Here is a 12,170-nt window from a genome sequence, read left to right as displayed (position 1 = left end):
CATATTAAATTTAATACACTTTTTTTCCATATTGAATTTGATATAATGATATTCCTTTTCAAATTTGGTTCGTACACTTCAACGCTCTTCCCCACTCTTAATGAAATAGAAAACCATGAATTAAGGTTTGCGTGTGCTTCTCTCTTGCTAGCTATTTTGGATTGAGTAGAATGTGCAACTTTCAATTGGGTAAACAACTCTCAAACAACTCTTTGAAATGGTGCTCTCAAGGGAATCCTTAAATCTATCCAAAAAGATTTAGATTGTTTTAGTTATTATAATAATATTGTTATTTTTCATTTTTAAAAGTTAAATTAAAATTTATAATTTGAGGTTGTTACTCTTTTCTAAAAATATATTGTTTTATAGTTTTTTTAATAGAATTATATAATATTAGATATATCTATAATATTTTTAATTGTTTTAATTTATAAATAATTAATTTATAAAGATAGAAATTAAAAATATAGAAAATAAAATAAAATAAAATAAAAAAATATTTAGTAAGATGTATATTTCCAAATTTTTCAGATATTGAATTTTAGGTAGTCAATTTTTTTCCGAATTCGTATTTGGTAACTATGATTCAAATTGATGTAGTCCAATGATGTAACATACAGCCAGACATCATGAATTGTTTTTACCAATTTTAATTTTAATTAAAAGACTTTGGACCAGATTGTTAAAAGAATCAAAGACACAGTTGAACAAACTTTTGAGAACAGTTACAACCGTTCCTTCACCCTTTTTCCTTAAGAGGAAAATAGGACAGAACCCTCGGGGTGGAAGGAATGAGAACTATGTTGCATTCTTCCTTGAGCTGTCAACTTAACCAGTGGGAAAGAAAGTTAAGGTAACAAGCTGTGAGGTACGGGACTTGACACTGGAGAGAGTCCTAATGCCCAAGGTACCCAACTGTTCCTAATTGGCAGAAGTGGAAGGGCTCAGAGGGGGAATCTCGATGTGGAGAGGTCTTTCGATTAATTAATGTATGCATAACGAAAGACAGATAAGTGATACTAACATGGTAATCATTATTAGTAGAGTAGTTCAAATATTTACTGTAAATAGAAATAAAATAGCAGTAGTGAATGACCTATATACTATAAGCAGAAAGTATGGAAATGATTTAGCATTGGTAACAATCATCCATTAATTTCTGAGTAGAATAGTAAAACAAATAGATGATGTATGCTTTCTTAATGGATATATATATATATATATATATATATATATATATATATATATATATATATATATAGACATATATATATATATATAGACATATATATATATATAAACCACTGTCAATTAGCAATAAACGTTGAGTTAATAAGCAAAATAACGTTACAGACAATTGTCGATTTAACCTGAAAACATATAAGTGTACAAACAGTAAAGCAAATGCCTATCAGTTTTATGCAAGAATATAAATAGGAAAATTATACAAAACTGTAAACATATTCATATAGCAATATATGTCTAAATATCAGACCTCCATCATACACAGGAAATCTTCCCTCAAATTAGAGAGAGAAGTCAACATAGTGAACCCTTCTCTATGCTTTCGGTTAATTCTATGATTGCATCACATTTTGTTATACACCTAGGCTTTGTAGCCTCAGACAAGTTCTGAAAGAACCCATCTAGAGCCGTGTACCACGGTTCCTTAAACCGAAACCCATGACATCTAATCATACTTATCACGAATATATATAAATTATCTGCTAAAACGAATGACATAATCTGCAAAGCGGCTGAGAAAATCATACAAAACAAAGAACCTTTGGTAATCAACCAAATTTTAAAGCTCAACAACTGATTATACAACAACTGGAATTTACATAAATAAAAAACCAAAATTTATTAATAGGTCTGTTATAACTGTATTTCATTAGAATTAGTCTAGTTCGAAAAACATTATACAAAATTTATAAAAAAGTTCTATCATGTGTTCGATGAGAACATGCAGGAAAAAACCTTAGCTATATCAAGCCTGGGGTGGCTCATATAAGCAGAAATAAACCAAAACCTCAAATATTACCACAATTCATAATTAACAGCACATCTTGGCCGTAGCCGCAATATCAATTATTACAAATCATGAAACCCTCTGTCACAGAAAGTGGTTCACTGAACCAAGGCACATAAATGAGGTTTCCAACACACCTAGAAAGCATAGGAAGGAGCGGAGATTAACAAGGGAGTCACCCTCGATAATGCACAAATCAAATGAGGGTTTTGAACCAGATCCAGAGACATTACTTACACAACAAGAACTATGAGAGAGGCCACCTCTGTAATAACTCGAGAGCAACGACAAACCATGAAATGTAAGTATGGCTTACCTGTGCGTGACCTGGGTAACCATTGAAGCTGTGACCAGACCTGTACAGAACTGGACCGCCTGAGCCGAGGAAGGAATGGAAAATAAACACAAAAAAAGACCCAAAAGACATTATCATCAGTTGAATAGCGGTTACCTCAGAATGTCGAGGCAGTATTCCTTTCTTCAAGACCGCTAAGGACCAAGCTGGACTCTCCATTGTTGTTCCAAAATGCCTATAACCCGTCAAATAAACTCCATAATTGTCACAACCTACCATTAGCGGAAGAAAAGACCTAACAACATAATGTGAGCGAAAGTGGGACGAAGATGGCACCTAGAGCCTCAGAGGTGAAATGGCCGAAGATTTCCATAAGGTCGCCATAACAAAGTAGAGCGTCGAGATAGAGAATAACCAAATGAACTATTCCTTTTGCCAAAACAATCAATAAACCCTCCAGCCAAGCTCGGGCAATCAAGACCATTAATCATCGCCGATTGAATGGCAGACAGGTAGCCAATGTAGTATCAGGACTCCTCCAAGGTAAGGTAGATAAGGTCATTAACACCATCGTAGGTGGCGAGGACAAGCATGCATGAACCAGACAAGAGGACACCTCGGGACTCTTCAAAATTAATAGGGGGCATCCTACCCTAGATCGATGAAGGCGTGCGAAAACGATACCGGAAGCTGTGGAATGTGCCACGTAGGTTGCCAACGTGGTGATCTCGTACCAAACCCGCAGCTCAAATTCTAACCCCAAATCATAAACGAAATCAAAATTTATTAACGCAACAATCATATGAGTCCACGATGTGGCAGACCAAGGGAAAAGACAAGATATTATTATTATAATGACTAATGCATAATAGATAAAAGAAATATTTTTTTTATACATAAGTAGGATTTTACAAATGGCATCAAAACCTAGGCTCGCATATTGAGACCTCTGGGTTATTCTAACAGTCAATTAAGTTGTGATATTTCTATATATATGTGAAATAAAATAAATTGAGTTTTGGTTGATTATGAACACAGAAGGTGAGTTGGCATCAAGGATAAAATGCATAGGAGCCCCAGATCGTCGAGCTAGCCAGAGGTGCATTATGTAAAGGCCAACCTAGAACTATGGGTGTAATTGGGAGAAGAATCGAGATAGGCTAACACTACCTTACTTGAGACAATATAACAGCTTCGAGCAAAGATGATGAACCTTAGAACGAACAACAAATGATTAAGACAGGAGTAGGATAAGATTCTTAAAAGTTTGTCAAATCGGAAAAATCAAAGAGGACTAGACCCCAATACAGAAAATAGAGAAAAGACCCCCACTACTCATAATGAGGAGGATCATGCAGAATCCGCAGAAGGTCACAAAGAAGAATATGAAGGGTGTTTAGATAATGTTTTTGACCAAGGAAAGCCAAAAAGGCCAAAGATATAATTACAAGGTGAGCTCAAAAAAATCAAACCCTCACTGTTCGAAGGAGAGTCAGAAGAAGCAGCAGAAGCTTGGATAATAGACATGGGTAAATACTTCCAGATTTATGAATATACTAAAAAACTTAAATTAAGGTTGGCAATTTACCAATTACGAGGAAAAGCCACCCTCTGATGTGAAGAAATTAAAATCGTAAGAAAGATTGATGAAGAACATGTAACATGGAAGGAATTCCATAAACACTTTAAAGATAAATATCTAACAGAACGTTATTATGACGAAAAGGCAAACAAGTTCCATGAGTTAAGACCGGGAACCCTAACCATGGATGAATATGTAGCATGCTTTACTTCCCTGTTGTGATACGTCCCATCTATGCCAGAAGAAAAAGCTAAGATCCAACGATTTATTCGTAGTTTTCCCAACTTTATGAAAGAAAAACTAGAATTTGACTATCCCAGAACCATGGACGATGCAGTCTGGAAGGCTTGCATCTGTTATCAATAGATGAAGCAAAGAAATGAGGGATCTAAAGGAGTTGTTTCCAAGAAAATGAGGAATTTTCCACCAAACAGACATTGGAAAACCATACATGGCAGAAACAATTAGCAAAGGACTTTCGGAAATCTTGCAAGAAACCCACCCAGAACTAAGACATTCATTGAGAATAGACAACCTAAAGGAATTAGCAGAACTGTTACTGAACAACCATCAAAACCGCCACTACAATGTTGGCGATGCGGAGAAGTGCATTATTACAAAAACTGCCTACACAAAGCTCAGACTGAGAAACTTGCTAACATGCAAGAAGCCTCTATGGTAAGGGATATTGCAAGGAGCATGCCCAGGATTAACGCTGCCTTGGACGATCATCTGGATGAATATCATCCCACCATGATTGAATGCGAAGGTATGACTGCTGATCAATCTATTTCTATTTTATTTGATCCAGGCACTAGCCTAAGTTACATGAGTCCTAAAGTGGTAGAAAGATGTCAACTATAAAGTAGTAAATATAAACAGTCGTGGCTAGTTCAACTAGCTACTGGAACCAAAATAAATGTGTCAGCTAAAACGGAAAAATTCCCTATAATAGTTTCAGGACAGCCTATCCGGGTCAATCCTAAAATTCTTCCTCTAGGCTCATATGATGTATTAATAGGGATGGACTGGTTAGAAGGTCTCTGGTCCCTAGTAGATTTCAAAGAAAAGTCGATAAGTTATCTTACCGAGTTAGGACAGTAGAAGGAAATTCAGGGAATTAAGAAAAATATCAAGTTGCGCCCTATTACAGCCAATCAACTCGGAAAATGTATAAGAAAAGGGTGTCAGATTTATGCTTTCCAGGTAGGGTACAACGATGATAAAAATAAAATTACCCGTTTGGAGAATATCCCTGTAATCTAGGATTTCTTAGACGTATTCCCTTAATCTATTCCAGGATTATTGCGAAGGCGAGACAATGATTTTACTATTGAGCTAGTGCCCGGAGTAGCCTTTTTTTCGGAATCCCCTTATCATATTAGCATTCCAGAGTTTACTGAACTTGAAATGAAGCTACAAGATTTGTTAGATAAAGGGTACATATGCCCAAGTGTGTCCCCTTGGGGAGCCGCAGTGCTATTTGTACGCAAAAGGGATGGAACCTTACGATTATGCATTGACTATCGTCAGCTGAATAAGCTTGCTATCAAGAACAAATACTCGCTACCTCGCATCGATGACTTATTTGACCAAGTGCAAGGAGCTAGCGTGTTCTCGAAAATCGATTTAAGGTCTGGATACCACCAAATAAGAATAAAGGATGAAGACATCTGTAAAACCGCATTCTAAACTCGTTATGGACATTACGAGTTCGTGGTACTGCCTTTTGGCCTTACCAATGCACCAGCCACATTCATGAGCCTAATGCACGATATTTTCCAACCATTTCTAGATAAATTTGTATTGATTTTTATCAACGATATACTAATATACTCTAAAAACCAAGAGGAACATGAGCAACGCTTGAGAATGGTACTACGAATTTTGCGAGAAAACTAGCTATACGCGAAGTTTAGTAAGTGCGATTTTTACAAAGATCAAATCCAGTACCTAGGCCATGTTATATCAGCAAAAGGGATAGCAGTGGATCCATAGAAAATAAAAACTATTATGGAATCGACCACCCTTAAGTATGATTTTTCTTTAGTTTGGAGGAATATTACTATAATTTTTTCTGCCCTCGTTATGGTTTTTTCTATGCATACACAACCATGTTGAATTCTACTCAAGAAGTCTAGTTAATCTACTCTATTATGTGCATGGAGAAAGGGATTCCGAGTCATCCAAAGGAGGCCTAACAACCACATTTTGTTGACTATGTAAGGGGCCATAGTACCTTAGGAAATGTGGTTGGTATTTTTGGGTTATTAGGCCAAGTATAACCTCAAGGAGTTGAACAAGGGTGTGAGTTGAAAGGACTAAAGTGAGGGATGGTATGGTGGGTAGGGTAAAGGACTGATCATTGGAGGAGAGTGCTAGAAATGGAGGTTTATCTACAGTGGTTTTTGAAAAGATGTTTGGTTGCCGAAGTATAGTTATTGTTGGGGTTAAACATAACTATTAGGAGGCTATTGTTTATATTCCTTAGTGACTATGTTTGGTGTGATAAAATCATTGTTGTATGAGCTAGTAAGTGAGCCCTAGTTTTTGTGACATTGTGTGATAAGTAGTTGTTGTATGGGATAATTATAGAAGCCCCAGTATAATGAATAATGAGGAGACTTGTCATTGTTAAGAGGGTAGTCTTTGAATCTCTAAGTCTTATCATCTTTGGAGCAACAAAGAGGTAGCATGATGGCAGATTGAAGATCCTATGTACAATCATCTTTGAGGAAACAATGTGACTATGCGAAGGTAGGAGAAGAAGACCCTAAGAGTAGTGATATTGGAGTTGCCTTGTCAGTGCTAGAGGGTAGTTTGGGTGATGCCTTAGTTCAATTATTTGAGTTTGTAAACCAATGATAAGAGGTTTTTGATTGAATACCCTAAGAGTAGACATCTTGAAGGAGAAATAAGGTTCCTAGAGGGAAGTTTGAAGACCTAAATCAATCATCCTTGGAGAAATAGGAGTGATTGATAGAGGTATATTTATGGTTGAACATGCAAGAAATTCTAGAGAAATAGAACTACTTGTGAGCAACTAAAAATGTGGAAAAGGACCTACCAAATGTGTTCAAGGTATGTGGATTGGAAGGACTGAGTCAAGATCTCCTTAAACAAGTAAGTCAAGTGTACTTTATTCAAGGGTATTGTGATAGTTATAAGTTGTTGACATCAAGCCCTAGTTTGTTCTTGTATCAAGGATAATTGTAAGGGCCATGATCCCTAGTACGAGAGCCCTATTTTTGTTGCATTAACAATTGTAAAATAACAAAATTTGGCTTGCATAATTATCTTGCGCTGCATTGATTCACGGTTGGATGTTTTCCACTATGCAAAGTGATAATGTTGTGATATTTCATTGTGTTTATGATTTTGTTCCTATACATAGATCTAATTCTCAAGTGCTAAAGAAAAATCAACACAGTATCAGAGCTACTTTGAAGGGATAGATGAAGCAAAGTGTGCACAATGAAGCAACTTAAGAGGAAGCCATGAAATTTCCTAGAACATAGATTAGAAGGTTCATAGGAGAACATAGAAATGTGGTCTTGACTAACTAGGTGATGAGACAGGTTGGGAGTTCTGGTGGATTGGTGGAGAACCTAGTGAACGATAGTTTGTTGTATGGCAAGTTGCAAATCATCGACTTTCGATGACTTATCAAATTTTATTGGGACTACTCAAGGGGGGCTTTGGCATGAGATAGTTAGCTTCATGTGAAGGATGAGATGATGAAAATCTAGTATATTCATTGGGTTATGATGTTGCACATATGAGATTGGAGCCATGTTCATGTGAGTTATTTGACCTAGGAGGATGAGATCGCTTGCTGAGTTGAGTTGCAGTGGTCTAGGTGAGGCTCAGTTTTCAACCACAATTCAGAATAACCTTGGAAGGACAAAAGTTCAATTGTAGCATATGCAAGTGGAAGTTGTGTAGACTCAGAGGGAGTCTAGCTTCATAGGGAGTATGCCGTATGGAATTTTTATTCAAGTTTTGATGAAATGAAGGCATACACACTCTTGAGAATAGTGTGGTTCATTCTACAATGTATGCTCCAGTGGTGAACACTAGAGATTAGGCTAGTGTCATTGACGACGACAAGATATTTCCGAGTGGTGGAAATATCTCCCTTGATAAAAGGGAGGGTTTATTTTTGTAGCTTGGGAGGTAACTCCCAAAACCCCTAGGGTACTGGGTTTAGGAGGAGTTGAACCATAAATATGGTTTGTGGGAAGTGTACTGAAGTAGTGAGTTTTGTACCCAAAGTTGTGGGAACAAGACAAAGAGGAGAAAATGATATTTTAATCATGGATGCATGAGGAGCACCGTTGATGGGTTAAGGGGGACCTAGCGCATCATGATGTGGTGAAAGAACCAATGAAATAATTTTATTTCTTATGATTGGTGGGGTTTGTATGCATAGGATCAAGTCAACTTGGATTGTAAAAAGACACAACCCTTGGTGAGAAAGGACACCACTATAGAAACCTATAAGAAGGTGTAAGGTGAGTTCGTTGGAGATCATTCCATACATATACTCTTATGTTATCTTCTCAAGCAACAAGTTTGAATAGCCTCAGAGAGCCACACGACATAAGAGGATAAGGATTGGAGTATCAGAGGTCTGTCATAAGTCTGTTGGGAGGTTGTGTTCTCTTAGGTTAGAGGAGAAGAATATTTGTGTTGTTCCACCCTCAAGAAAATATGATTCTTCCCTAGTTTGGAGCACTATTCCTTTATTGTTTCATTCCCCGGTTAGGGATGTTACTATGCATAATCAACCACATTGAAGTAAGATCAAGAAGTCTAGTTAATATTCTTTATTTTGTGCATGGAGGAAGGGATGTCAAGCCATTGAAAGGAGGCCTAATTGCCTCAATCTTTTTACTATGTAAGGGGCCTCAATACCTTACAAAATGTGGATGGTATCTATGGGTTATTAGGCCAATTATAACCTCAAGGAGTTGAACAAAGGTGTGAGATGAAAGGACAAAAGTGAGGGTTGGTATGGTGTGCAGGGTTAAGGGATGATCCTTGGAGGACAGTGCTAGAAATGGAGGTCTATTCATAGGGGTTTTGGGTAGCATGTTTGGTTGCACAATTACAGTGATGGTTGAGGGTCAACATCATGCGATGAGGCCACTGTTTATATTCCATAGTGATTGTGATTTCCTGTGATAAAGTCACTATTGTATGGGTTGGTAAGTGAGCCCTAGTTGTTGTGAATTTATGTGATAAGGAACTATTGAGTGGACTGATTATAGAAGCCCCACTATAGCAAATAAGGAGGATACTTTTCACTATCAAGAGGGAAGTCTTTGAAGCCCTAAATCTTATCATCTTTGGAGCAACAAAGAGGTAGTATGAGGGCAGATTTAAGATCTTGTATATAGTCATCTTTGAGGAAGAAAAGAGACTATGTGAAGGTATCAGAAGAAGACCCTAAGAATAATGATATTGGAGCATCCTTGTCAATGCTAGAGGGAAATTTGGGTGATGCCCTAGTTCAATGAATTGATTTGGTAAGCCAGTGATAATAGGGTTGTGAGTTAACACCCCAAGAGAAGAATTCTTGGAGAAGAAATAAGGTTTCTAGGGGGTAGTTTGAAGACCTAAGATCAATCATCATTGGAGTAGCATGAGTGATTAATAGAGGCAGATTGTTAGCTGAAGATGAAAGCAATTATGGAGCAACAAAACTACTTGTGAGCAAACGAAAAGGTGGAAAAATACTTACCAAATGTGTTCAAGGTGAGTGGATTGAAAGGGTCAAGTCGATATTTCCTTCACAAAGCAAGTCAAGTGTAATTTGTTCAAGGGTAATTTGATAGTCATAAGTCGATGAAGTCAAGCCCTAGTTTGTTCTTGTATCAAGGCTAATTGTAAGGGCCATGGTCCCTATTATGGGAGCGTGATGTTTCTTGTATTAAATATTGTAATATAACAAGTTTTGGGTTGAAAATTTGTCTTGTGCAGTACATTGATTCACAATTTCATCCTTGATCTAGAAGGTGATTTGGAGCTGGGCTTCCATTTTCATTGCTTAGAGATGTAGGTGCATTGAAAGAACAATGTACATGACCTTCCATGTGCTCTAATCTTCCTTCCAGTCGCTCCAATCTCTCATAAATCTTTTTTTTATTTAACAAAAGGGGCCAGTTTGTCCATCATACACCATAATTTGATCATTAGAGAAATTATTAGGTCTAAAATGGCCCTTTTAAGCAATATTATAAAATAATAATGGAAATAATAAAATAATATTAGATTACCTCATCAAGTTTTGGAGGGAAAAAATAAAAAAAACAGTTGTTCAAATCGTTTTTTCAACTGAACTCCTGACGATTTTACTCAAATTTCATGCAAGAGCACTCATTGAATGCGAAATTTAATGTTGCATATGATGAGTTCCCATGTTCCATACTTTCAATGGACCTTAGTAAATGAAAAAATGAGAAATACAAGGAAAAACATGATTGGAATCGCGTTTTTCATGTATTTCACATTTTTTGTGTAGCAAGGTCCATCCAAAGTATGCAACATGGGTACTCCTTGGATGAAAAAAAAAACATTTTTCACCCTATGAGTGCCCTCGCTCAAAATTTGAGTAAAATCGTACGGAAAGAAGAGGTGGAAAAAGACTTACCAAATGTGTTCAAGGTGAGTGGATTGAAAGGGTCAAGTCGATATTTCGTTCACAAAGTAAGTCAAGTGTAATTTGTTCAAGGGTAGTTTGATAGTCATAAGTTGATGAATTCAAGCCCTAGTTTGTTCTTGTATCAAGGCGAATTGTAAGGGCCATGGTCCCTATTATGGGAGCACTATGTTTTTTGTATTAAATATTGTAATATAACAAGTTTTGGGTTGAAAATTTGTCTTGTGCAGTACATTGATTCACACTTTCATCCTTGATCTAGAAGGTGATTTGGAGCTGGGTTTCCATTTTCATTGCTTAGAGATATAGGTGCATTGAAAGAACAATGTACATGACCTTCCATGTGCTCTAATCTTCCTTCCAGTCGCTCCAATCTCTCATGAATCTTTTTTTTTCTTTAACAAAAGAGGCCAGTTTGTCCATCATACACCATAATTTGATCATTAGAGAAATTATGAGGTCTAAAATTGCCCTTTTAAGCAATATCATAAATTAATAATGGAAATAATAAAATAATATTAGATTACCTCATCAAGTTTTTGAGGGGAAAAAAACAGTTGTTCAAATCATATTTTCAACTTAACTCACGATGATTTTACTCAAATTTCATGCACGAGCACTCATTGGATGTGAAATTTAATGTTGCATATGATGAGTTCCCATGTTCCATACTTTCAATGGACCCTAGTAAACGAAAAAATGTGAAATATAAGAAAAAAACATGATTGCAATCGCGTTTTTCATGTATTTCACATTTTTTGTGTAGTAAGGTCCATCCAAAGTATGCAACATGGGTACTCCTTGGATGAAAAAAAAAACATTTTTCACCCTATGAGTGCCCTCGCTCAAAATTTGAGTAAAATCGTAGGGAAATAAGCTGAAAATATGACTTGCTTTTTTTTATTTTTTTAATCTTTTTAACTTTTAATTCTAGAAATAACGAATCATCCCCCATGGTTGACATCATTGTATTGAATCCTATTGGTTTTTATAAAGTTTATTTTTGTTGTACATTTTTATTTTGAGTCCCATTTTTTACCTCAAAATTTCTCTAATTTTTTCTGAAGGTCATTCAAAAATCCAAGGACATTGTTCCTGTCCCCATGCCTATTCTTAGAAAGTTGTTCCAAGAGCAATGTAATTTTTTGAAGGCGTTCATCCATAGAATTGAAGGGGGGATGCAGTTCAATTGTACCAGGAGAATGCATAGGTTGCAGATCTACCCCTTCCCCTAGATCATGATTATCCCCAAGGTGAATTGTCACACAACCTCTTGGTCCTAAACCCCGATGGAATTGTCCACATTACTACAACATGGGACCAAAATAGGCGAGATTACACCAACTATAAAAAGAATACCACCCCCACTATTACCCATCAATTACCGCAACATCCATGTCCCCAACACACCCAGGATCATGCTTACAGAAATAATGTCCAATGACATGAAAGTTGATATGAATGACCAAAGACCAAGTGCCTTCCTCAAACTAGCCCACACATTCCTAGCACATTGGCTACCCCGTATGGATAACCAGCCTCCACAACTACACCACTCCACAAAGCACATCCTTGACCACAGAGTCTCTGCCCAGAA

This window comes from Pinus tabuliformis, chromosome 4_1, assembly GCF_031772625.1.
Source record: "Pinus tabuliformis cultivar Carrire ecotype Pingquan chromosome 4_1, CPIR1, whole genome shotgun sequence".
Lineage (NCBI taxonomy): Eukaryota > Viridiplantae > Streptophyta > Pinopsida > Pinales > Pinaceae > Pinus > Pinus tabuliformis.
This window is presented reverse-complemented; position numbering follows the sequence as displayed.